Raw genomic sequence first — 26,393 nt, forward strand, 5'->3', positions numbered from 1 at the left:
ACTTAAATGAAAAATGTACTTCAAATTTAAATTCTTTAAATCTTTAAATTTCTATTCTTTTATATACTTCAAATCTTATTATAATGTTATACAAAAAAAATTATAACTTAGTAAAAAAAAATTACTTGTTTTTAGTTCGTTTTAAAGAAATTTAAAAAATAAAAACACTCAAGATAAACAATTTTATCAGTGAAGTACTCAATTTATTAATTGTACACATATTAATATTACGTTACAAAATTCTGCCAAAAATTATTAAACTTTTAGAATGCAAGTTTTAAATATTTGTTTTTATTTCATGTGCATGAAATGTTCTGAAGTTTTAACAGCTTATTAGCTACATGCACAACCATAAAAAATATTACTTTAAAGTTACTAATTATCTATGGCTAAACTAGTATAAAAATCTATAATCATGTTCAAAAGTATGCTTATAACTGCTTTAATTTTTTATAATTTTCTAGCAATTGAGTTACTTAAAATTTATATAAATCAATTATTAGTTTAAACAACTATTTTATACTTTGATTACAGTTTAAAAAACATGTGTAATATTATAAGTTTATGTTTTTATTACTTGCAAAATTTTTTTTTAATTTTTTTAGTTGAAAACACATGAATAGTCACTTTAATTTTTTTAGGATTTTAAGTTTTTTAACTATGCTACTTGTCAACTTGAAATAATGTTCAACAGTTTTTTTAATTAGTTAAAAATTTAGACATTATAACGGAACATTTAAATGTAAATTTAATTTTTCATACTTTACTAAGTTTTGAGTAAAAATTCTTTGAACTAAGTTAATTATATTTACAAATGTGATTTTCAATTTTAGCATCATTATCTAACTACTAATATATTTTATGATTTATATTACATATCGATAAATGTATAGTCATTTGATTCATAAAACATATGACATTCTGACACATATTTTATTATTAGTTGCACGTATCTATTAAAAGTGTAAAGAACAGTTGCTGAGAAAAAGTTTTGTTTAATAAATAGTTTTTTCAATTAATAAATTTTTTCTTTCTTACATTGTTTAGCGTTAAAATTACTTATACGTTACTGCTAACTGACAATAACAGATTTAACAAAATGTTATAAATAAATATTTTACTATTTGTACTATTGTTGGAAAAAAAAGGAGTTTCTGTGGACCCAAAGGAAATAAAACTTATAATTTCAAGATACCACATAAAAGCACAAATGGCGATGTTAAAAACTTAAAATTTAACAAACATGATAAACTAATTTATCATGTGTACACAAAGCTTTCTGTTTTTACACTATTAATTTTTCAATATTGTTTGTATTACTGTAACTATCGTATTTAAAATTTATCATATTATAAAAAAACAAAAAATTTATCCTCTTGGTATGAGATAAAAAGTTTTACTTGGATATACTTATAAAGTTTATTTAAGTTTGTTGTACCAAACACAATCAGCTAAAATTTTAAAGAGCTCTTAACTATATATTTTTCTAACAAGATAAAATAAATTTATTTAGATATTTTAAATAAATAATGTGCAACTAAAATATAAAAGTCACCTTTTGATAAACTGAAATATTTTAAATTTATTAATCAAAAAAATCAAATTAAATTACCATCTACTTTCTTATAAGAATCAGTATTTCAGTTTATAATACTTTACTAACTACTATACTTAGGACAGACACAGTTTTTAAAATTAGTCAAGTAAAATAAAAAATTATTATAAACAATTTTATTTTAGGGTTGATCACGCCGATTCGATCATCAAACCATAAGTTTCGGTAGACTGAGACCGGTTTCGTCCTTATTAGAACTCATCAGTCAGTAACAACCGAAAGACTTGTAATCTTCAATCTACAAACGGTTTATGATGCTTTCACATGAATCAACCATTTGCTAGCAATAATCAGTGACGTCAACATTGTCATTTGCCGTGCAACGTTTAAAACATTGTCCACTAGGCAAGACATCTGGCACGCTCGTTTTAGTACGATTAACAAAAAACATCGGCGAAAGTCAGCAGAGCAGAAGCCTGGACTTTCGTTTGCCGTGAGACAAGCTCAAGTTTAACAATAGGGTTGATCACGCCAATTCGAACATCAGACCACAAGTTTCGGTAGACTTAGACAATTTTATTTAGATTTTTTTTTAGGTATTTAATTTATTAAAGTATTTATTTTGAAAACAGTTAATCTACAAGTAGCATCAAACATTAAATATCTGTTTTAAAGTTAAAATAAATTATCCTTGTGTAATTTGTTTAACTTGTCTAATTTTAGAGCTAGTAAATCATACTTATTAAAGTTGATTTAGTAGTTTTCATACTTTTAAAAGCTTTATAACAACAGTATTTTTCGAGTTATTTACACAACAAACTTTGTTAGTTTCCATAATTTTTATTTGGAATTATCATGCAAAAGTAATAGATTATTTTTCGAAAAAAAAAATTTCTTTCTTATTTAAACAAACTTGCTTTTTGATACAACTATTCATTTTATACATGATTAAAATATAACATAACATATTCTAGGATAAACTTGTTTTCAAAGACTTTAAGTCTATAGTTAAACATATAGAACAAAATTATTTTTTAAAGTATTTCTTAATTTAATATAGTTAATTTAATATTGTCGTTTAAACTAAATTACGTTTAAGACTTATTTAAATTAGTTACTTTAAATTTTAAATTTAATTATTCTAACAATAGTATAGCTATGCAAGAATTAAATATAAAGTGTTTTAAGTTATTACATTGCGTGTTAAAAAATTATAATAACAACCTAATTAAATGAGTAGTTTATAAAAAAAAATTGCCCGGTTTAGGGCTTTCAAATTATCAAACTGTAGATGTAGTTCAATCAATCAAAGTATACGCCACTCGACGGGTTTGTTTTGATCTTACAACCTTCTGATTATCAGTTAGTTGTAAAGACTACTAAGCCACCACGCCGCGCGTTAGACTACAAATAATTTGTTTTATAAATTGATAATATTTTTATGTGTTAACAGACTTATTTTTGAAAATAGTGTTTTTAAACAAACAAAAACAGAAGTTTGTTTTGGTAGTTTCGCTAGTATCAATTAGCTCTGGTATTATTCAGTATAACAAAAAATATCTACTTTTTTATATAACGCTTTCTAAATTTTCTATGAGATATATTTTTAATGTATTTGATTGAAACGTTAATTTTTAATTGTTCGTTAGTTATCTAACTTGTATGAGTAAAAACTAGTTAATTAATTTTTCTTGTTTCCAAGTTGTAACTTTCGTGACTTAAAAAACTTTTTAAAAACGCCTTAAAAAAATTTAAATATTATTTATTAAGGTATCAGCTTTAGACTTAAAACTTTTAGAAAGCTAATGATTAAAAAATTTTGATGTAAAGTAACTATTTAAGTTATCAAATTTAATTTAGTTTAATTTTTTCTTTTGATTTTTAAAAAATTGTGTACTATGTTGTTTCAATGCGAGTTAGATTTTCTTTTACTGTTATTAATCTGAGCAGCGAATCAACTAAACGTTTTCACAAAAGTTTTAATATAAGTATTGCAAAATATTTGTTTATCAGGTTTAATCTATTTAATAAGCCAGTAGCCAAACAAATTGTAGATTATAAGAAAAAAAAATACCACTAAATAATTTACACATAGTATGTTAATTGAATTTCTAAAATATTAAATAAACTGATAGTGTTAAAAGTGCAAGTTTTATATAACACTTGGAAAAATGAAAAAGTTTATTAACATAAAACAGCTAAAAGACTATGCTTTATAAGAATTTTTAAAGTTTACTTTATATAATTTAATGTAATAAGAATGCAATGATGCAAGTAAACATATCCAGTAACTTTGTAAAACATGTTTTATTTTAGAAATTAAATTTGTTTTATTACCGTCCTGTAAAGGCTAATTTCAAGCGGTTAATGTGGTTAATGAAAAATTTAATTTTTTTACATAGATTATACCTTTAAAGAGTATAAAGTATTTAAAATTGACAAAATATTCAAACCAATTTGCATTATAAAATTATTAAATATCTAGTTCACATCATTTTCAATAATGTAACAAAACACTGTAAATTTAGGTCACTCAAAGTTTAGTCTATCCACTAATAAAAAAGTATGAAGAATATAATATATTGCATAAATTGCAAATACAGGTGTTCTGTATTCGTCATTAAAGATTTCAAACAATGACTGATCTTAATTTTGTACTTAATTTTAAGTCTGAGTATTATAAACATATAGAATATTTGTCATTAATTTTCGTAAATCTAAATAAAGTAAGTTAACATAAAAATACAAATATTATAACAAATCATAATAAAAACTATTTATTTTAAAGTGAAGGAAGTACTAATTCTAAATATTAACTGGTTACTAATCATTGAAAAAAATACTTAATAATTACGTCACAATATATAAAAACATAAGGACTAGCTATTTAATTTACATTACAAAGTTAGGTAATTTATTCTTTATGTTTGAAAAACTAGTAGATCGCTTTAATTAAAAAAAGTAATATGTAATCTATTATGAATAAAAAGTAAAACAATTAACAATTATTATTGAATTAGAAAATTAAACAATAGTAATGTTATTAAAAACTACACAAAATTGGTATAATGTATATTGAATGTTTGAAATGGTTAAATCTAAATTTAAGTTAGATACAACAAAAAAACAGATTAAATTTATATTTAAAGTTTGAAATTAAAAAAATTTTTTAAATAAGAATTTTTATTCCATCAATAAGCTAAACCAGAATAAAATATTTAGCTTATTTATTCTATTGTTTTTAAACATATAAAGAAACTTACCAAGTTAAAAATTTTAAAAACTTTTTTCATGTGATAAATTTAAATTGAAAAAAAATGTTTGTAAAAAGAAACTATTGAAAAATTTCAGTTCAAAATTTGATATTAAATGTTTTAATTTGTACTATAATAGTTTTAAACAATAAAAAAACCTACTTTATTTTTTACAAAATAATAAATAAGCTATATTTTTACTCAAATTAAAAAAAAATAAAGTTTTGATTTTATAAATGGTAAAGTTATGTGATTCTGAGCTTGTAATATTAATTATAATCCTTTTTAACCAATAATCAAAACTTACTAATGATGTAACTTAAAGTAAAACTTATATTTTTTAATTTATTTTCGCTTAAACGAAAATTTTTGTGGCTATAGTAACTGATTAGATTATATAGTCTTTTTTTTTAATTAATTTTTACAGTACACTTAACATAACTTAAAACTAGTTAATATTATTATTCGGCGAAGTATTAAAACATTAATTATAATTATTTCATGTTGCTATAACATTATAAATATATAATTTTTACCAAAAATAGTTTCTATTACCGCCCTTTTATTTTTAACTAAAGCTAAAATTGTGATTAGAATTTTTTGTGGTGCAACCATCGTTAACAAAATATTCTATTGCTTTTCACCCAATAACGTCATTCAGCTTAGCCAACAAATGTTAGCTTTATAAACGTGTAATTGTAGAAAAAAACACAGATGGTGCTTAAACTTGTTCTAACTTAATTGTTGTACAACCTGGCTTTCAGCTAATTTTGAAGCCATCGTAAAGATGGCAGAAACAAATAGAATAACTAAAAAAAATACTCGTTACAAATTATTATACGTAATAACTTTAGAGTACAAATAAAATGTTTTACTAAAAATGAAAAACTCGCATACATGTATTATACGAAGCTCTTTCTTTTAATTCTAAAAATAATTCAGAAAAATGTTAGTTTTTTTTGTTCTTAGATATTATAAAATATTATAAACAAACATAGGCTGGTGAAACTTTATCAACTTTGTTAATAAGAATTTTATATAGTTTTTTGTTATCAGATTGCTATGTAAGTTACATTAATGATATTTAGTACTAGAAGAAACTTTTTTAAATTCATGTATTTTTGTAAATAACAGTTATATATGAACAGTTTAAAATATTTAAAAAGTTAAAAAAAAATACAAGTATTATTTGATTAATATTTTTTAACATTTTATTTTTTGGAAATCTGTAGTAATTTACGATTACGTAATAACATTATGTAAACTTATTAAAGTATTTTTTATTAATTATAAATTTGATAGAAAAAAAATAAAGTTTAATTCTCAGTAAAATGTACTTAATGTTATTTAAAAGCTATCTTAATTGTGAAATTGATAAATTGTATATTTATCTTTTAGTATGTTTGAAAATTTTAAGTAAATGTGTTTTGTTAAGATTGTTTCACAATGTTTTTGGAGTTTAATGATTTAGTTAAGAATAACTGTACTATAATAAGCTGTGCTTAAAGCAAGTCTTCAATTTAAAATTATACTGTTATTGTTCATCATAACTATCATTTGAAACTTTAATTTAGATTTTACTCTTTTATTTTTTTCTAGTATATGGTTATCGTATAAACGCTTTAAACCACAATTAACAATTTTTTAAGCTTTTTACTTATTTGTTGCTAATTCAATTATTAATGACTAATTTTTTTTTTGTAATTTCTTTTTACGAAAAGTCCTACAGGAAAGTTCTCAAAAACAATATGTTAAGTAGGTATACAAACACAAGTCAAGTTATTTTTAATATATATCATAAGTTTATAAATATTAAGAAACTACCAAAAGCAAACTTTCTGAAAGCAGCTTTTATTTGATGATTTCCTAATTATAATGGGACAATCATCACGTCAGGTAGATCACAAATACTTAATGACGTTTTACGACTTTTGTAAACATTAATAGAGAGCAGCACTTTAGATTTTGTAGCACAGGACTGTAATTAATTTTACTCTTATTTCAACTTAGTATGTATATTATTAGTTATTAGTTGAGTTATTTTATACCATGATTACTCTTTCATAGTGTGCGTTTTTTATACAGTATATTGTTAATAGCTGTAAAACAACAAAGTCACAAAACGTTCTTAAATATTGACACCATTGTGTTTTTGTATTGATTGTATTGATTGTGTTTTTTGTATTACAGTTGACGAACTAAACGAAAAACAAAATTCAATAAAACTTAAGTTATTTCATAAAAATTAATTTTTCATGACTTGCAAACTTTTTTATTATAGGTAAAAATATTAAGTATTGGTTACATAAAGTAACCTAAAAAACTATCTACAATGGAAGCGTTATAATTAATGAACATGCACAACTGTTAAGTAATATCTTGAAGACATAATTTGTTTTTTGTTATTAAGTCACATTTGTTTTATAGTTATACAAAAACTTCAATAAACGTCTAATGATCTCTTTGAAGTGTTTGAAGCTTATACATATTTGAAAGACAATAAAAAATATGTTTCATGACGTTTTTGATTTTTACCAGACACAGGATGTTATTACTACTCAACTTAATGCTTTTCTAGACTTTTTAGCACAGAATTATTTTAAATTTAATTTTTTTCATATAATTGTGTTACATTTTCTTATTTAATATTTAATTTGTTAAACATCATTACTTTTCCTTAATAGTGCTGATTTTAATCAGTTAATAACTGTAAAACAACAAGTACAAAAAATAATTAACACAACGCAGCATTGTATTTATGTACTGATTGTTAATTTTTGTTGACCCGAGTTAAACGAGTAAAAAAGTTAAACAGTAGAATAATATTACTTTCATTACTTGCAAAAGTAACTTTATTCTGTATAGATATACATATATACGTAAAAACATGTAGATTTGGTCACATGTGGTAACCTAAAAAACTTGTAGTTATTGATGAAGAAGCATTATTGACGACCGACCATAATTATTGTACAGTAACTTTAACAGACTATATGTTAATATCTGTTTATGTTAATGTGTTTATATAAAAAAAGTAATTAAGTAACTAAAATGATGATACGTTAATCAGATATTTTCCAATCTAGTGTGTTTGAAACATAACTCAAGTGTTTTAATTTTCACTACTAAAAGTAATATTATATTATTTTCAGTACTTAGGTTAGTTTTATAGTCACTAGTAAAAAAATAATATTTTACTAAAAAAATTGTTAAAAAAAATTAACTAAAAAAAATTTAAATTAAAAGTTGTTTTATTCAAACGTAAATTGTGAATATTTAAAGATTGAAATTATAATTATTTGTACTAGAATAATAGTTAATAGATATTCACTTTGCAATAGCTCAAAAATTGTAAAAAAAAAGCTGTATAATTTTAATTTTACTTTATTTATTACACACTTTTGTACAAATTTTATTTAGTACAATTGTAGTTTAAATTTCAAAATTAAAATATGTCAATTGGAGACAAAGTAATAGAAGAAGATTAAAAAAAGTTCACTATTAACAAGTGGATTTATTTTAAATATATATCATTACTTATACAACCTTCATACACTAAAAAAATATTGAGACGACTTTTAACACTTTAGCATTTTTAAAAATTATAGCAATTTAAATTTAAACAAAGTTATAATCTGACTCTAACAACTGTATAAGTTATTCATGTGAAGTATTTTAAGCTAAAACATAGCTACTTCATATTTATCTTAATTCAATCTTTTAAGAATTGTATATCGTTTTAACTTCATTAGCTTTCAATAAACTCTGTAGCCATTTGCTTGAAAAATGCTAAGGTTAAAAAAAAACATTATACTTAAAACTTTATTGATTTTTTTAAGAATATATATTTTCATTTAACTGAGTCTAAAGTTTTTAAAAGTAATGTAAATGATAATTTTTTTTTTAAATATATGTTTTTGTAAAATTATTTGAATTTTTAATTAAACATAGTTTGCACAGATATTAATTATAACTTACTTGTATCTCTATGCTAAACTAATAATACACTTTTACAGAAGTTTTAAATATATAACTAGTACAAGTAATTAAAACAGTTTTTAATATTAATCATAGTTAGTTCAATTTTACTAAAAACAAGAAAATAGATACCTTGAAAACATTAAAAAGTATAAATTTTAATGTATTTCAGCACAGTTAAAGCGAAGATAAATATCAAAATAAAATTTGTAAAAAAAACAGTTATTATGTTTTTCTTACTTAAAGAGTTGATAAAAAGTGGTTAACTTTAAATTATTTTATGAAAAACCTTAAATCTCTTAGTGACGTCATTAAGTTTTTACACAGAATACTCTTTATGTTTAAAACATTAAGTAAAAGGGACTAAATAATTTTTATCCAGTATGTTGAGGGTAGTATTTAAAGCCGCTGTCATGTGGCAATACAAAAAGAAGAAAAAAATAAAAGAAGTAACTGAGACATGCGATTGAACCAAACTAATGAAAAGATAATGAAATTAGTTAAGTGTTTTGCTGCATTTTAACTTCCTTTAACTACTAATGGACAAAGACTCCTTAGGAAATATAAACAAAACAAACTTTATGAGAGCCTTTATTTAGACCTTATGATATATTACAATTTGACTTGATGCTTGGCTTACAGTATCTAAAATAATTCAAATTAAAAAAAAAAGCTAATTAACATGATGTTTATTTTTAAAGAAATCCAAATATTATTTTACTTAGATAAATTGCGCTACTTTTCGTAAACAGATAGTAGTAAGAAACTTAAAAGCTTAAAATTGAAAAAGATTTCATAAGTTAGTATTTAGAGTTTAAAACTTTTAGAAATTTGACGAAATTATTAACTATAATTTAACCAATTTAAATTTAAAAAAATGAATGTGATGTCTTAAAATTTAACCAAGTGAGTAAACTTACCAAAATGTTTCAATTTTTTATTTGTATTTATTTATGTTATCTGATCATACAATGTTTATTTCAAAGCGTAATAAAAATTAATTACAAAAAGTTTTATGTTTAACTTATTTTCATGTTAATCTTTAAATTTCTCATTAAGTCATCATTTCTGGTTATTGTTAATGCCCAGGTGTTAATGACCCAGGTGTTAATGCCTTGGTACAGTAGTACAGTAAAGGTGTAAAAATATTGTAATGATTCTGCTAAACTGCCTACTATTAATATTAAAAACATAAGTATAATTTTACTCACACAAATATGCTATTTATTCGTGTAACGTATTTTAATCTTCAACAGTGTTGCTTTATATTTGTCTTACAATCGTTAACACTTTAAATAAATAAAGAAATATACACTGTTTTAACTTTATTAGCTTTAATGTTTAAACTTTGTAATCAAAATAAATATCTTAAGACATTTGCATGAAATAATAAAACTGAAAAAAACATAATGGTTTAAATGTTTTGATGTTAAAATTATAAAAATAATGTTAAAAACGAAATTTTTAAAATTTTAAATCCAAAATTTTTTTTACTGAGTCATAAAGGTTAGAAAATAATCTAAGACAATAAATTTATTATAGAAATTTTGTAGACTTGTTTCAACTTTTAATTAACAACTAGCAGTAATGAAAACACATCACTACACCGTAATATATCAAGTAACATTAATAATAAAGACTATAATAAAAAATAAGCTTTATAAGAGTTTTTCAATAAATAGTACTGAAAGCTGTCGTGGTTTTACTGAAAATAAAACTCAAAGAATTAAGTTTTTATACGGTTACGGTACATAAAAACTAATAAACTTAAATAAGCCACATTTATGTAGTAAAAATCAATCATCACATACTACGGTCGATATTTCAAAAGTTTATTATTATTTTTTTTAAGTTTAGCATGTTGTTTGTGGGGTGAACCAGATGACATCAATTCTAGCAAGGAAGTTTTTAACTATTCAACTTCGTTTTTAATCAGAATAAAATGATGTGGTTTAAACTTTTTTTTTGATTTTGAGTTAATATAGTATAAGTTGCTATGAATTAAAAAACGCAATTTGTTTATTAAGTTTTAATATTAAAGAAAAAGTTCTCAATATCATCAACTTTTTTATGTATAAAAAAAAATTTGAAAAGCTTAGATAAAGTAATCAATTTATATTCTATGCCACAACTGTTTTTTTTTTTACTTTTACTAGTGTTATTAGTAGCATATTGATCAAAAAAAGACTCTCAACATAATTGGTTTAAGGACCAGGTTTGAATATCAGAATATAAACTTTACTTATTTCAGTATTTAATTATATACTTTTTACAAGTTGTTTATGAAAAGCTAATGTTAAAAAGACTTTGTAATATAAAAAGTAAAACAAGTGCAATGGAACTTTAAAACCTAGACATGTTTCGGTCTCAAAATGCAAGTGCCTTTTCCAATGAGTTTTTTTTTGTATTATCTGTAATTTATAGACAAAGATATTGTAAATAATTTATACATGTACCGTTTTAAATCAGAAGAAAAAGTAAAAAAAAATAGAAAGGAATCACTACACAAATTTAAATTAGTTTAGTTTCAAGTATAGAAATATAAATCTAACGATAGCCACATGTTAGTGGCTTCAAATACTGCCATCAGATTTTGTGCACAAATACTTTTATTACATTCTATTTACATTTTTATTGTAAATAAAATTTTGTGGTAATGACTTTTTGATGTAACTAACAGCTTTTTATTATTAATGTCGATGAATTTAGTTACCAACTCTCAATTAAAATTTGTTAACTTTACAATTTTCTCAAAATGTCAAAGCTAAAAAAACTATTTATTTTACAAAAAAACCGTTTAATCTGCAAGCTAGTTTTTTTTTAGTTCAAAAAAAAAATCTAAACTTTCTTAATTTTTCTCGAATATATCTTAAGTTTTGCATATTGATGCAGTTGAGTTTGCACCATGTTCATTTCTTATAAAGTTTTTTTTTCTATTACTAAAGTTATCTTAATATTTTTATTCTTGTAAATTCAAAGTGATTTACCATAATTTTTTATTTGGTCACAATTATTTCCATTTAGTGTTTTCGATTAAATATTCATAGCTTATACATTAAAAACTGATTTGAACTTTTCTTTCACTTAAATAAAATTTAAAATAAATTAAACAATCTTAAACAATCAATTTTATTATTATTAATCAATGTACAAATTATAATGTTTGTTTAAAAGTACCTATAACTTTACTTCTTTTAAAAGGGTAACCTTATTAAGGTAGAACATTTGAATTTGTTTATATACTTAAGTTAAATTTAAGCTCTTCTTTTACACATAAAAATGTAATTAGTTTAATATTCATTAACAACAAAATTAGAAACAATAACTATAAAAATGCTTTAGTAGAATATTTCTTTCTTTCGAACTTAAAGTTTTAGCATCAAAAGCATAAAGTTTTTTGTACTTTTAGAAAACTAAGAGTGATTAATAAGCCGCTCTGTGGTGGCTTCAAAACCATTAAAAATTGATTGTTTATTTTTAGATATTTATTTGCAACTATATATTTTTTTATATAAGTTGTAGTTTGAAGGTTATACATAATGACGTTACTAGGGGACTAAAGAATTACAAAAGTTTAAAAAAAAAAAAGAACTTTGATTTATAAACAATCATTAAATTTTTTTAATTTAATATTAATCCCTTTGGAATTATTGATCAACTTCAAATTTATTGGTTACTACAGTGTTTTTTACTTTGAAGTTTTAAAGCTTGGAATTAATTTATTCTCATTTATTTGTTTAACTATAAGTTTTAAAACAACATATCTGAATGATACATCATTCAAACTTTTGTTTTATGATTCAATGCTTAATTTAGATAATAAATTTTTCGTTTATAATTATCAACTTATGAATTATTAATATTAACTATTAGTAGATAAATTTGCACGTTTATTATTATACTTATAGAATTTTTTAATAAAATAAAACATAAACAAAAAAAAAATTATTTTTAAACTTTAATTTTGACTGTTAATTTTTAAATGCGTTATGTAATAAAAGTTTAGAACTAATCATTGACTCTCATAAAGAAACCAAAAGCAACGCTTTAGTTTGCGCCTTCCAAAAAGAACCTATTGTTGCCTTCTACTTTGACCGGCTATATCTCAAAAATAATTCTGAATTTTTTAAATATGTTAAACAAATTAATTTTAATTTCTTTAATGTCAACTTGAAACAATTTTTTAATTCTAAAAAACGTTCTTTTGTTTAGTTTTTCACAATAATTTTTATCGAATTTGGGTTTTAGTTTTGTAGTGGGGCCCGTTTAAAATTTTAATGTTTTTTATCATTTTTTATTTTACATTGTTTTGCTCCAATTTTTTTTTGTTTTTTCGAATAATAATTATAAAGAGTTAGATATAACTACAACATTCTATAAACCTCAAAATTATATATATACTGATTCCAAAAAATAAAATCTAATACCTACGTTAGAATACATTTAATACAAGTGTTCAATGTGCACTTAACACATATAACAATGCTAAGCTGCAAATCACTAAACAGAAATATAGTATGAAGTTTAAAGTCACAAAATTTGGCTGATAAGAATTTCAATTTACCTGCTGAAAAAAAGAATAAATGAAAATACTACCATAAATACATGTATTACTATAAATTCAAAACTATTTTGATTCAATAAAATTACTTTAAAAATAAAAACTAAAGTTTAAAGTACAACAAATTATGTTGAGTTACTAATATGTTTTATTAAAACTGTAGATAAATAAAAAAACACTTTTTTAAATAAAATTTGTGTAAGAATAGTACGCGAGGTTTAAAGCTAGAATTTGCGACTCCTAAGGAAATCGATTTATAAAATACAGTTTTACTAAGATGTTTCACACTTAGTATATGCAAAAAAGAGTGTTTATCATTTTTTACGTTGACAATAAGCTTGTTGTTTTACCTCCTAAAAAAAGAACAAGTAAAAATGCCATGAGTATATTTGTGTTTATAAGTTAAAGCTCTTTAGTAAGATAAACTTCTTCAAATCAAAAACATTAACTTTTATTACAACAAATTGTATTGGAGTAGTAACTTTTTAACGAAATTATAAATAAAGCATAAAATAGTTTATAAGCCTAACTATTACCTTAAATCTGTAGTTTTAGTGTACTATCAGTTCATCAAAAGTTATGCCCGTAAATCACTTATAAACAATAATTATTTAAAGCAGTTATGAATATACTTTTGAACAATCTACAAGCTTTAAAAGTAAAAAAATACTACAAGTTAATAAGTAAAAGTATTTTATTTTGACTGTATTCTAAATGCATTGTACATTAAATCGTCATTAAAAAAGTGTTTTAATTAACTTAATGACGTAAATTTGCATTACAACAAAACATTATGTTAACTTTCGAAAACAAATTAAAGCCCGAAAATTTGATTTATAAGTTTTACTGATATAGTACTATTTTGTTATTTTGGACTCGTAATAATGTATTGAATTTTCGTGTTAACATTTTTTAGTTAGATATTTTTTAGTAAGTTGCATAAACCAAGAAGTTAAAGCTAAGTTGTTGAAAATTTAAAAAAGTAAAAATACAACAGTGTCTAGATTCTCTGACAAACTATTTATTATTTAATTTATCTATTGTTTATTTACTGATTGTTTATTTCAAAATTACTTTAACATCGTTTTACAACAAACTAAGTATTTTTACAACTGAAAAGTAAAATAACATATACAAAGTTTTATTAGAAGTTAGTTAATTTATTTCAATAAATAGGTGTATATTGATAAATGCTTAAATACTAGATGAAGCTAAGCCAAATGAATGCAGCTTAGAAATAAGATTATTTAAGCAGAGATAATAAAATTATATTTTAAGTTAAGTTTAATCATTATGCTTGTAAACTTTAAATTATTAAATAAAATATCCAGCTAATAATGTCTACTTGTATTAATCTATCCAAAGTTTTATACAAGTTTTTCATTTATTTAATTAAATAGTTTTTATAAGAAAAAATATAAAGTCAATGAAATTAAATTAAAGAGGCATTTATATAATCGAAGTAAAAATAATAAACTTTTCACGTCGATATCCTATATCTTAACTCTGTATAAAAAATAAAAAAACGTGTTTTAATATGGTATATGCATATAATACACTTAAAACTTCACTCTGTTTTTTACAAAAAACAAAAAAAAAACAAAACTTGAGCTTCAACATTTTTAAAGCTTAAGAGCTCGTGACTTTTTTTTTCGAAATATTTGTATGTATTTAATAAAAAAAATGAGTTAGAAATTTTTAACAGATAGAAATTTTTGTTTTGAATATTTCATTATGTTATAAATTTGTTGAATTTAAATAAACATAAAAGTAACTATACTTTTACTCACTTTGAAATCTCTTTGTGTATAGAATTAAAATAAAAATCAACAAATTTTAACTTAAATTACAACAGTTCATTATTCATGATTAAAAATATAAATATGGCTAACCTTTACTTACTTTGCAACAGTGTCATTCTTTTACAACTTTTTTTAAATACTATATTGCAGTATTTATATATCAAGTCAAAAACAAGTCGAAGCTTGAAGATAATAAAAATAATTGTTTTTATGTACGTATATAGTTGTTTTTTGGCAGATTTAAATGCACTAAAGTCTTTATATATTTTTAACTAAAAATTTGTAAAACAAAATAAAAATACTTCAGGAATACAGCTTTATGTTTTACTAATATTTAATTACTTTAACCATGCTTTTATAAAAAAAAACGTTGTTAGCGAGAGTAAAAAACCTGAACGTTTATGACAATAAGTATATTTATTACTTAATATATCAGTAAACAATGAACTCCACCGCAAGTTCAACAACAACAGCATGCGAGACAATCCTACGACCGGTTTCGTCCTTATTAGGACTCATCAGGCAGGAGTAGTCGCGAGAAACCGCTGTTGTGATCCAACCAAGCGGGCTTAAGTACGAAGTACTGAAGCGTCCGTTTGTGGGTAAAGTCCGAAAAATTGACGCAGGCAAATCTTCACAGCTCAACGTCTTAGACATTGTCAGCTTAATGTGAGATTTTACTCTCTACGCTCGTTTTGATCAGTTTTAGCCAGTATTTATTTCGGCCATCGTCAACAAGTTGAGATGTTTTATGCCATCGAATATAAACAATGAACTTCACCGCACGATCTACAACAACAGCATCCGAGACAATCCTACGACCGGTTTCGTCCTTATTAGGACTCATCAGGCAGGAGTAGTCGCGAGAAATTGCTGTTGTGATCTTAATCAAGCGGGGTTAAGTATAAGTATTCAAACGACAATTTGTGGGTAAAGTTGAAAAAAATGACACAGCTAAATAATTCACAGCCCAACGTCAAATAAATATAAAGAAATAAAGTTTTAACTGTTAAGTTATATTTAACATATTAAAAAAATAAATCAAATTTTTTTTTTTTTAATAACCGAATGTTTTAAAAACTTAATGTAGATAAATATTTAACATCACTTTTGCAGTTAAAAGTACAGATACAGAAAATCATAAGAAGTTTGTGTCTTAAATTAATTATTATGAGTTGTTAGTGAAAACAATTTAACATCACTACTGTAGTTTAAAATATAAAATATGTTTTTAACTAATTTTAAGTAAAATGTTTAATAACCTATTATTAACTATTTTGAAACGGAATGGATGTTTTGTTAGGTGAATATAAAAAATGTAAACTTTCTTTTTACTAGAATATTTAAAATTTAGAAAAACACAATATTTAGACATTTTAATACAAACAGTACTTCGAGCAAAGGAGATTGTTGAAAATAACAAACCAAAAAATTTACATGTTTAGGATTATTCACCTTTAGTACTACAAAAAAAAATTCAGTTGACGATAGAAAGTATCTTTGTGTAATTTGTAAGAAATGCTTTTAATCAAAGTCAGCATTAATTAAACATGAAATAATTTATATTGGTGAAAAACCTTACAGTTGTGATGTTTGTGACAAAAGTTTTACACAAAAAGGTAGTTTGAAATAAAATCAACTAATAATAAAAACATATCATATCGAAAATCGTTAACACATTAAGAAAGATCACGCAATATATCAATATTTCTTATTTCTGGTTTATTTTTAATACAACCCTATTGTTTATTAAATTGACAAAAAAATGTATACACTATTATGACCCATATTTACTTTTCACTATTAATTGCAAATAATTAAAAAAATATATACTTTATTTAGGCTCCGTTATTTATTATAAGTTAATAAGAAAACTTAATATACAACTAGTTAGAGTAACATTTATATTAATTAATCCTCGAAATAAAAATCAAAGTTTGAAAAAATATGAATTTAAATCATCATACTGTTAGGTTTCTTATAATCGTAACAAAAATTTGGTAAGTTTTTGTCTTGTAATAGTAGAATGAAAAACTAATTTATGTTAACAGTATATCCATATTTCTGGAATAATGTTTAGTTTAATTGTTATGAATGTATAACTTTAATACTTTATTATAAAAATATTATTGTTTTATTTACTATACTTTAGTTTTATTGTGTCATTAAATTCAAATTAAAATTTAAAAATTTCTTTTAATAACAAGAATTAAAACAAAGCTATTGTTTTAGTTAGATCGGGTAAGTAGTATTTTTGGTAGGACTAATAAACGTATAAAAGAACAATATGTTTAAATATAGCCTTTTTGTTTATTTTTATAATAGAAATTTAAAAACTCTTTTAAAAAACTAAGAGTTTATTATGAATTTATTATAATAACTCAATAATCTCAAATTCTATATCATATTTTTAAATTTATATTTTTCGTCTGGCATAGTTTACAACTTTTTAGAGATATTGAAAAGTTTACAACGGATTCTAAAGCAGGATTTACTAAAGTGAGCAGCAAAGGGGGGGCCATGAAGTCATAACTTGAAACTTTTACTAAAATTTTCTAAAGTTGTAGATTAAGAGCAAATAAAAAAGGTCTTAGGTACTTTTAAAGATAGTTTTTTTAAAAAGTCATATCTGAGGGGTTTAATATCAATTTTATAATTAAATAATTTTAATATTTGTTTAAGAATTATAATTTTGTTGGTATTTTATATATATATATATATTATTGTTTTAACAACAAACTTGGTTAAAACAAATTCTTAAAAAAAGTGTATAGCGGTGATAATTATTAGAAGTATTTTATTTAAAAGGATATTTATAAATAATTAGGTTTGAGAAGTATCTTAATTTCAGTAATCAATTTAATTTTCAAAAAGCATATGATTTTTTTTTAATCCTTGAATTTGAACTTTATCACCGTTTTTATCGTTTAAATCTAGTTATACTTAGTTAATTTCATTATTGAGTGTAGCTTACGAATAATAAATTTATTCTTTTTAGAATCCTTATATTTGAAAACGTTTTAAATTTAAATAAAGTATATCCTATGGACTATGTGAAGTTAAAGTGTGAAAACGTTAGTAATATGTAACTAATACTTTATAAAAATAGTTTTTGTTCATGTCATAATTCTATATATTATTTAACACAATAATTAAACATAAATCAATAGTATTTTATATATTTAAAAAATATACCAAAACAGATGACCAGACTAGGTAAAAAGTTTAATAAAGATAAAATCTAGAATATAACTCATGACATAAAACCTATGACTTTAATGTTCTTCTAACTGACATAACTTAGTTAATTAACTTTATTCAATTGCTTTTAGTAGTTCTTTTAATTCTACCTTTTTTTAAAAAGCCTTAGCTTATCCGTGAATAAATTAATTTCAATTAAACTTTTTTTCGAGTTTATAGTCAATATTAGCAGAAATTAGTATAAATTAAGAATACACACGATTTATTTTCCTATTTAAAACAATTTCGTTTAAAGTTAATTTAAATAATAATATTTTAAAATAAAACTGTTCATTAATAATAATACTGATTTTCATTGATATTATTTTACTTTTTTATTGTTTTAATGTAAGTTGCTTAAAAAATATTATAGAATGTATGGTGTGAGGCTCAATGACCAAAAGATGTTTCACCATACACTTAATCCTTTGACTAAAGTTGTGAGCGTTCACATTTTCTTTCTTAAATAACGTTAAAGTGTTTCAACAATTTTAGCAGATTGATACTATATTCACGTTGTAACTTTATATATTCTTACCTAAAAGGACATATTGTTAAGTAACGTTAAAACATAAGTTTGAAATATAATCAAAGTTTTTTGACAAAAACATGTGATGTCTATTTTATAATTATATACAATTATGCAAAACACATATTAAAGATATCTGTAAATGGAAAAAAAAATCTGTATTTTAAAACTCATATTACTTACATTATTTTGCGTTTTAATACAGATTAAGCTTAAAATGTTTATTGAAATATTAATTATAACTTAAATTATTAGTTTTAAGTTTATTTAATTTTAAATATTATTATGTTTTAATTAAACGTTTACAGTAAATTAATAGTCTTCAGTTGCATACTTTTGTAAATCAATTATCGTTCAGTCTTTAATACTTTTCAATGTGTATTGGTCGTTGATAACAACCTAAAAATACCTTTGAACTTATTTCGCCATTGTTTAATATAGATAATACATCACATACTTTTAAATTAAATGAGCTTTTGTGTTTAACGATGGTATCTGTCACAAAGACAATACTATATTTTTTTCAAATCAAAAATTTTAAACCACTTTACTGCATTCTTTTAAACATTTTCCTGTTTCGAGTTTTAGTATTACAGTAACCTCTCGCTTATTTACGCACATTGTGTCCACAGAAAAATTGCGTAAAGATATGAGAGATCGTAAAGATACGAGAGATACCAATTATAGTTACTTTAATGACTGTTTTTGATATTGCTTTTAGTTAAAAGCAGACTTTAGACTTTCCTGTTTTTAACAATTTGTTTATAAATATGAAAACCAAAGATAAATCTATACATATATTAATAAAAAAAAGAATTTAGATTTATTTAAAGTATTAATACTTGCTGAAAAGTTTTACTAATTTTTATTTAAAGTAGATTTAATCTTTATTTAAATGTGACTTATTAGATACTGAACATTTATATTCTAGTCTACTTACCAACTTCAATCTATAATTAAGTGTTTATTTACAACTAAGAAATGGTGTGGTGTCTATATTAAAATTTGTGTCGCTTTAAAAATATATAGGGCAAGAGTGCTGTATTATTTATTGTGTTTTAAACTCTCATTGTTTTATTATACTTTCATTATTTAACACAGTCATACTTCTTTCAGAATTTTAATTTAATTACTTATTGTTAATATAATTTCTGATACACTGAGATATAAACAAATGTTTACTAATTAGTCAAGGAACATAAGTTTACTAAGTCTAAAGATATAGAGAGGTGAGATAGCGTTAAAAAACATATTTTAAAATAAAAATACACAATTAACCTAATTTGTGCAATATTTAAAAAACTTAAATTTTTATTTTTTGAATTTTTTAGAATTCTAAAATGCGTAACTAAACGAGAGTGCGTAACGTCACGAGTGGTAAAGATCCGAGAGGTTACTGTATATAATGTTTAATATTTTTTTAATAAACAGTATTCATTCACTTGAATTGTCATTTTTCTTTCAGATTTTATCTTTTTACATAACAGCATTGTGTCTTTAATACTTTGTTTTAAAAATTTACTTAGAAAAGTTTACTATTAACTAATGCAGGGGTCTTTCTTTCTCTAATAACGTTAAAAGTTTTAACGAATTTAGCAGATTGATATTATATTCACGTTGTAACTTTATATATTCTTACCTAAAAGGACATATTGTTGAGTAACGTTAAGTTAAAACTTAGGTTTAAAGTATAAAATATTAATAAATAATATTAAAATATTTTTAATGTAATTATTTTATGTCTTAATGCATATTAAACTTAAAATGCTCATCGAAATATTGTTTATAAATTTATTTATTAGTTTTAAGTTTTATATATTTTAAATATTATTTCGTTATAGCTATACATTTATAGTAAACTAATAGTCTTTAGTTTAATACTTTTGTAAATCAATTAACGTTCAATCTTTAATTCTTTTCAATGCGTATTGGTCGTTGTTAACAAACTAAAAATACATATGAACCTATTTCACCATTTACTAATATTGGCATTATAATATAAACTATTAAATGAAAAGAGCTTTTGTGTTTGAAAATGGTATCCGTCACAAAGACATTACTAATTTTTTGTCAATCAAAGTTTTTCAAACTTACTAAGTGCAATCTAGTAAACAATTATCTGTTTTAAGTTTGAGTATTATAAAATGTTTAACCATTTTTTTTAATAAACAGTAGTCGTTCAGATGAGTTGGCATTTTCCTTTAAGCTTTCATCTTTTAAGATAAAATAACATAGCGCTGTATCCAAATACCTTGTTTTTAAATATTACTTATAAAAGTTAACTACTACCTATTTTAACAGGACACTTTTTTTTTTGAATATTTAATATTCATAAAATTTTACAAAAAATGCATTAAAATTAAAAAAGTAACAAAAACAATAAACATTAGTGTAAATATCTAATATTTATAATAATCATAAAATAAACATTTATCAAAAAAAGTTGATTTCAATAAAGACATCAAAAAATCGTAGACATCAAAAAAATCAAAAAAATCATTCTTAAATATATATTGGTAAGCTGCTCTGCTAAAAATAATTTTTTTCGGGTAAGTTTCTTTATCTTTAATATTAATTAAATTTTAATGTAACTATTTAAAGTTCACAAAACATTATAAAACTTTTAATATGTGTTAAGCTATTGATAAAAATATGTTAAATGGTTTAAATAAAATTTCACCAAACGTTATAAAATTCTTAATAGGTTTTTAGTTTCTGACTAAAATTTTAAAAAAATTTCTTATTAAACAAAAAGTTTTAAATATTATTGTGTAAATAACAACAAAACTAATTAGTTGTCCATGTATTAGTCGTTGCATTTAGTTTATAAAGCAAACTGTATGCATAAAAACAAAACTAAATTAAAAAAACAGTAAAAACTTTTAGAATATTAATGAGGTAACCTAGCTAAATCTAGCATATAATGTTAAAATCGATAATAATAAGTTATAACACAAACTTAATTATTCATAGAACACGTAAAATATTTAAAACATTTTTAGTAACTTTAGTGACTTATAAAATAGCAAAATTAGTTGAGCTAAATCTCTAGATTTCATTGTTTAAGCTTATATATTAATTATAAAGTATTAAGGCTAAGATAAAATTTGTCAGTGAGGTCATTATGACGTCACAATATTTTTATAAATTAATTATTATTAAGTTATTATAAGTATTAAAGTATCTAAGTTCTAAGTATTAAGCTCTGTTATAAAGTAATATAGAAGTTAGAGTATTTACAAAAGCGTTTGCCGTTGTTTTAATTAACATATATAAGTTTGCATAAATACATCATGGTACAAGTAAAATTAAATCCCAGACAAATTGTAAATAAAAAATCTATAATAATTTTATATTGTTAATATTTTCTTTTTAAAATAAGTTTAAATTATGGGTGATGTATAAATTGTAATAATTAAGTTTAACAAGTTTCTTTGAAAAAATTAAATTAGATACTATGTGAATTGACATGTCTTATATTTTAGAATAACAACTATGAATGAGTAATGAGTTTACTAGTTTTTAGTTTAATTTTTGTTTAGGACTCATAAACATATTAGTTGTTATAAGCAAATCTGTACTTAAATGTGTAATAACAAAAGAAGTTAGTAAGTAAGTATTCAGCATCTTTACTTGCATTTTGTTACGTTTTTTAATAACTAAATAACAATTACATAAACACAGCATTAAAAAATATATTGCATAAATAATAATTATTGAACTAACATTAGGATAGTTTACTAACAAAGTATCAAACTTCGTTCAAAAAAATTTTTGTAGTTTATTTTTAATTACTAAATACTTTTTATTTTAGTTTTCAAGCATTGTTAGAAGTACAATAGTGTTTTTTATTTACTGATAGTAAACTAATATTACATTTATAACAACTTGTTATTGACGTAAAAAAAACTTTCAGAAGTTGATAATATTTAAAATAATTAAAAAATAAAACTAGGACAAGAAAAAAATTTAGTGTTGTAACAAATTTTAAGTCACATTTATGTTGTTAATTTTACACATAAATATTTAATACTGTGTTTAAAGTAAACGTAAATGTATCTAAGTTTCTATATAGATTTTTAAGTAAACAAACAGTAACAACAAAACTGAAACTTAAGCTACGGCTAATTAAGCTTTCAAATTCAATACATTTTTATACTAGTTTTAAATTGTTTTGAACAAGAAAGAACTGATTAAAACAATGAATTAACAAAACACTTAACAATGATTTAAAACTTCTTAATGTGTTAAGTTTGTAAATTTCTGTTTTAACTATTTGCTTTTTCATTTAATCTTTTAAGTATTATTCATTGTTCTGTAATTGTTCAAAATATTTAAATTTTCTAAAATTATCAAGAGCTTATTTTATTTTTACTTTTTACAATTTTTTGTGATCTGATACAGATGTTTAACCTTTAATATGCATTTTTTTTTCATTACTATTAGTCTAGATGTAATTGAAGTTTAAATTAACTTGGTTATAATTGTAAATTTTATATAATTTTGTTTATAATTTTGAGCTTGATTTAAGTTTTTTATTAGAACTTCTAATGATGTAAGGTAATATTGCCCAGCATAAGATTTTTTTTTTGTATAATAAAAAATATAAAGTTTATTCAACTTCAACATCATTTTTATAGTTTTGTACCACTTGTAAGTGGATAATTTAGTTTGTTTTTATTATCGTTTTTTTTAAAATATCTGTTATTAGTTATATTGTTGAAACAATACTTTAAGTTAATACATAAGAATTAAAAGTATTGTTGAAAATACATAAATATTAAAAAAAATTCAAGTATATTAAAATTTAAAATTCTTGAAGCCTTTCCGTTTTAAATGAAAAAAGCATTAAAGTATTTAAACTTTTACTGTAATCCACTATTCTGTGGTATTTTTTATTTTTAATTCTCTGAGGATGTATTTTTAAATCTTTTGTTTTAATTATAAGACATTAAACTCAGATCGACTCAATACCAAATGGTCTTTTAGTTCTTTTCGACTTTCAAAAACATTTTGAAAATTTTATACTGTCGTTCAATAAGCAAACTGTTGTCAAAAAATAACATTAAGTCACTAAATCTTTGATAAGTTGATAACCTTGATAAAATATGCATACGGTTTTTACAAGTTTTACCTAGTTTTTTAAGGTAAGTCTAGAACGTAGGATACTTAATTTAGTTGTTATTTAAAAGTTCTGAAACTTTTTTCTGTCTGCGTTGTCGCCCTAATATGGCATTAGTTTTTTACTTTTGTTTTTTTACTTAATAAATAACTAAAAAGCTAAAGGTGCTCATTTGAAAGTGCTCATTTAAATATAATAAGTAGTAATATATATGTCATAGGTATTTCGAACGTTTAAAGTGTTTTTTTGTTTATGTACAAATTTTAAGTAAGTTTTCACAAAAACTAAAGCAAAGCCTTCAACTTAAAAAAATAAATACTTTTACAAGTATTATATACAAAATAATTTTACCACCCTTAGTTACGTCATGTAAGTTTACTCACAAACTTAACATCATTAAAAAAAAATAAATAAGCTAAATCTTATACAATTTATGCTTTAATATAGATGCAAATATTTCTACCATAAAAAAGTTTTTATTTATATTTATCTTATTTTTTTGTACAAAAACCTAATTAACCTTTATATAATAACTAAAACTTAAAAAAATTGTTTTTCTAAATTTTTATTTTTATGATTTGACTTTATCTTTAGTAATTATTGCACAGTATGTCATTATAGTATTTTTTGTTACAGAAATTTATTTTGATAATCCGGTACATTTTCACATTTAAAACACTTATATGCAAATATAATTTCGATGTATAAATTTAAGTTTGAAGGTTTAACTAAATGATATCACTAGAAAACTAAAGAACTGTAATACAAATACAAAATAAAAAAAATATGACTTTTATTTATAAAAAACCGGTTTTTTTCTTAAATTTAAGTAACTAAGCCTTCCATCTTTTTCGCTTTGAAATAAAATACACTATAGAAATGTTACACTTAAGTAATTTAAGTCTTTCAGTGCTAGACAAACATATTAAAAAAATATTATAAAAGAAAAGAATTTAATTAATTTCATCATACTTTATCCTAATTTTGTATCATTTATATGTTGATTGATTTTAGTTTTCACAGTGAATTTAGTTAGTGTTAAATCTTATACTATCAATATTCTCAACAATAATAAAAGTTAACTCATACAAATTAAATCTGAGACGTTAAAATTTAAGTTTTTAAAAATTTCAAACTTCTTCAGCGTTTTCGTACTAAATTTTAAAACTACGAAAATGTATAATGTTTTTTTAATTGCCTACTGTAATCCACTGTGGTATTATTTTTCCGGGGATGCATTTTGTAATCTTTTTTTTTTAATTAATTTTAATTTTAATTTATAAAATTGTTGATAAGACATAAAACTAATTCTTGATAAGACATAAAACTCCGTGGTGTACGACTCGATAACCGAAAGGTTTTTTTTGTCTAAGGGTTTAAAAAAGTTTGAAAACTTGTTTTTTGTTGTTTAATAATAGATTATTGTCATATAATAAAATTCTGCCGTATTAAATAAATTAAAAACATTGCCTTGAAATTTATGTAAATAAATATTTGCTTTGTTTATTAAAATGAGGATTTTAAATATAACGAGTTTAACTACATAGAACAAGCTTAAACTTAAAAGTATTAACTACGTTTTAAACTGTTGCTTTGTAACGAACGCTTGGTATTTTAAAAATAAGTTTAACAAGTTTAGTTTGTCCAATTTAACTAATATAAGTAATACTTAAGCTATCAAGTTTAGAAAAAAGGATTAAAAATTTGTATGAAATGGGATATCAATATAATGGACTTAGCAGATCATATTTTATTGTAAATCATTTTTATTCAAACATTTATATATAGTCGTTATTGACCTACTTATAGTTGTATATAAGATTTGTGCAACTATATTGTCCTGGAATTAAACCTATTTTGAAGCCGACAAGACGTTAAAAAGTGTCCGATCCGTTAACCGAAAGGTTCTTTGTGCACCGAAAGTGTTCTAGGACCAGATTTTTGAGCGTCTTTTTTTATCTTCAATAAACTATAAAAATATTGTTTCATAGTTTTTTTTTGCTGCTTTTAAATATGTATATATCATTATTTTAAAATATTATAGTAACTTATACTTGGGAAGGACATTTACGTTAAATATCTAAGGATGAATTTAAATTAACATCTGTAAATAATTTCCAGCAAGAAAGCTGTGAAAGTACAAAAACACTTTATAATAATACTTCTGTTTTCTGTAAATGATTTTCTACCTAACTAAAAAGCTTGATAATACAAGTTTTACGCAAATTGATTTATTCCGATAAAAATCGGCTCACAAACCACATGGACGTCTTGTAACATGGATTGTGTTGTTCTTTTAACGTCTTGACCATGACATACTAGAACAACTGTTAATTTGTTTATGTTAGATAA

The sequence above is a fragment of the Thalia democratica genome, chromosome 3, assembly GCF_965202585.1.
Source record: "Thalia democratica chromosome 3, ktThaDemo2.hap1.1, whole genome shotgun sequence".
NCBI classification, from domain to species: Eukaryota; Metazoa; Chordata; class Thaliacea; order Salpida; family Salpidae; genus Thalia; species Thalia democratica.